Source organism: Callithrix jacchus, chromosome 17, assembly GCF_049354715.1.
Source record: "Callithrix jacchus isolate 240 chromosome 17, calJac240_pri, whole genome shotgun sequence".
NCBI classification, from domain to species: domain Eukaryota; kingdom Metazoa; phylum Chordata; class Mammalia; order Primates; family Cebidae; genus Callithrix; species Callithrix jacchus.
The window spans coordinates 74,166,795-74,169,805 of NC_133518.1; the positions used below are offsets into that span (position 1 = coordinate 74,166,795).

Sequence of the window (3,011 nt, forward strand, 5' to 3'; positions counted from 1 at the left end):
ACCATCTGAACAGAAAGTTTTCTTTTTCAGGACTTTCTTATTTTTCCCTTTAGTAGTAATTCAATTTCTTCAACAGAAATAGTTTTATATATGTTATACACACATATACTTATTAAATCTATCTATATTTATATAGACCAATAATAGATTGTGTGTGTGTGTGTGAGAGAGAGAGAGTTCAGCAGTTTGGTTTTTAAGGAATCACTCTGTTTCATGTGAATTGTCAAATTAATATGCTTAGGCTTATTTATAATATTTTCTTATTATCCTTTTAATGTCCATGTGATATTCTGCTTCACACATTAGCTGGGCTTTTCCGAGATTTCTGCAGGACTTCTCTGCAAGTCTATGGGTCAGTTGTGAAGGAAGATTCAGACCTTCCTTCTTGCACACAGTACATAACACAAGGTGAATATCCCCAATGCTGGGAACAAGCACGCAAATTGCCCAGCACCTGCTACAAATAGGTGGTATCATATCAGATGTGTAATTACAGCACAAGATCAATGTGCAGGTGGACATACACTTTTCCATGGTTCTTTGCAAGAAATGATGAGCATCTTTGGTGAATTTGTCAACTTCTATCAATAATACCATTTTTAAATATCTGAGAGTTTGTTTCAAGTTCCTGTGATTGAGCCACTGTTTTCAACATCTTCTGAATTACTACCTCGTCAATATTTCCCGCATCACTGGGATTAACTTCAAGGTGGTAATTACATGCAGTAATGCTAATTTCAATTTTTTTAGATGGAGTTTTGATGGTCTGATGTTCAATTCTCAATTTTTCCACTCCAACACCATAAAGTTCATGTAGAACACACATAGCACTTGTCTTTTTTCCAGCACCTGATGGTCCTTGCACTTAAAAGTGAGGAAAGTCACCACCCTGTACCAGGTTGTGCAGCTGGGCCACCTTCTCCCTGTGATACTCCATCCACCCCAGGACTAGGGCTGGTACGTGTCTATCCAGAGGCTCATGAAAGCTTGAGTTCCTGGGGTCTGATGCATGAAAGTCTCACACACATGTCTGTCTTTTTAATAATAACCATTCTGGCCAGTGTGAGATGATATCTCATTGTGGTTTTGATTTGCATTTCTGAGAAGACAAAACTTAATGCTAGTTTGGTACATGAAATTTGTATTCCGAAGTCAACTTTAACTCACAGAGTTACAATATATTTGTAATATCTCCTATCTGCCTGCGCTGAAAGGTAAGACTATCAACTTAAATGGCACTTTCACTACAGGGGGTGACTACAAAGGAGACTAGGGGACACATGCTAGCATTAGAAACATTAAATCAAACACTGATAATGAACTTTTCTAGCCGAATCTGGCAGCCATGAGATTTTCTGCAGAGTCCAAATCCCACCTAAATCTCACTTGTCTTCTAACTAACTCTTCTTTGCTTTCATTCCATTCTGACCACCAGTTTCCTGACTGTAACTGTTAACATATAACACCTTTCCATGTATCCATTTCTAAAATTATAGCTTGCTTTGTGATGATTACAGCTTAGAGGGATGTATCTTCTCTCCTTAACACTATTGGTCTGCAAATCACCATGTAGCAATGGTTATTTCTATGGGAGTCCTGCAGATGGCCAATTTCTCAGGGAGACTTGCCCTAATTTTCATGTGGAAACATATCCCCAGCCTCATCGTAGGTACCAAGATTCATATGGCCTGTGAGAGAAAGGAAGTCCGTCTTCACTCCACTTACACCTGTGAACCCAAAAGTATCTGAGAAGGTCTCAATCAATTTAGAAAGTTTACTTTGCTGAGGTTAAGGACACATTCATGATACAGCCTCAGGCGATTCTGACATGTGCCTAAGATGGTTGGGGAATAGCTTGTTTTTATACAATTTAGGGAGACATAATGCATCAATCAATATATGTAAGATTTACACTGGTTTGATCTGGAAGTGTGGGACAACTCTAAGTTGGGGTTTCCAGGTCGCAGGTAGATTTAAAAATTTTCTGATTGGCTTTTGGTTGAAGGAGTTATTAACAATAGAAAGAAATGTCTGGTTTAAAACAAGGGGTTGTGAATACCCACATTTTATTGTGTAGATGAAGCCTCCAGGTATCAGGCTTCAGAGAGAAGAGACTATAAATGTTTCCCATCAGACTTAAAGTCTGTGTTGATGTTAACACGGCTCAGCTTTTCCCTGAATTTCCAAAAGGAGAAGGGTATAATGAGGCATGTCTGACCTCCCTTCCCATGATGGCCTGCACCAAGATTTTCAGGTTAACTTTAGAATGCTCTCAGATGAGAGGAGGGGTCCATTCAGATGGTTGGGGGCCTTAGAATTTTATTTTTGGCTTCCGTACCCAAGTTCAGATTGTAAGATCAAGGTGGTAACAGAAGGTAAGTAAAGCAGGCTGAACCACAGAAGGAGATCCCAGATGTAGGTGATAGTGCTGAGACCTAGAGAGGACTGATTGGACGGACTAGCGGTGAGCTAAAAACCATAAGGAATACTCTGAGGATGGTGGAGTATGGTGGGAGGACACGTGCTTTTGACCAACGCAAAATTCCGAGTTCAGGTATCTGTGGTCAAACAAAAAACTCAGTCCTCAGCACTGGAGCTGACCAGAGAAATATGAATTCCCAACTTTTCAAGAAGTCCCAAAGGCCAAGCCAGGGCACCAGTTATAACAATGGGCAAAGCAGCTTTCTCGAGTTTAGGTACTTTCCAAAGAACACTAATAGATAGGAGCTGTCTGCTGGAAGCACTCCAGCATTTGGGAAAACAGATCCTTCAGTCCTGATAATCTGGGTGTCCTCTATAGTCCACCCCTCACAATACTAGGATAAAATTTTTCAAGTTAACTCTGGGAACAGTTACTGAAGGATCCCAATACACCTCTCTTCCTAGGGGAAACTTAGGAAAAGAAGATTAACAGAAAAATATATGGTCCTTGCTACTAGAGCCGATCTTGAAGTCGCAACTAACACTCAATGACTGTCAGGTTTTTTTCCTTTACTTTCATTCTGGATTCC

The 3,011-nt window shown here is 40.1% G+C and overlaps 1 pseudogene; it reads right to left on the reverse strand.

Moving 5' to 3' along the window:
- Positions 1 to 243: 243 nt before the first annotated feature.
- Positions 244 to 981, reverse strand: LOC144579966 (replication factor C subunit 3 pseudogene; annotated as a pseudogene).
- Positions 982 to 3,011: the final 2,030 nt, after the last annotated feature.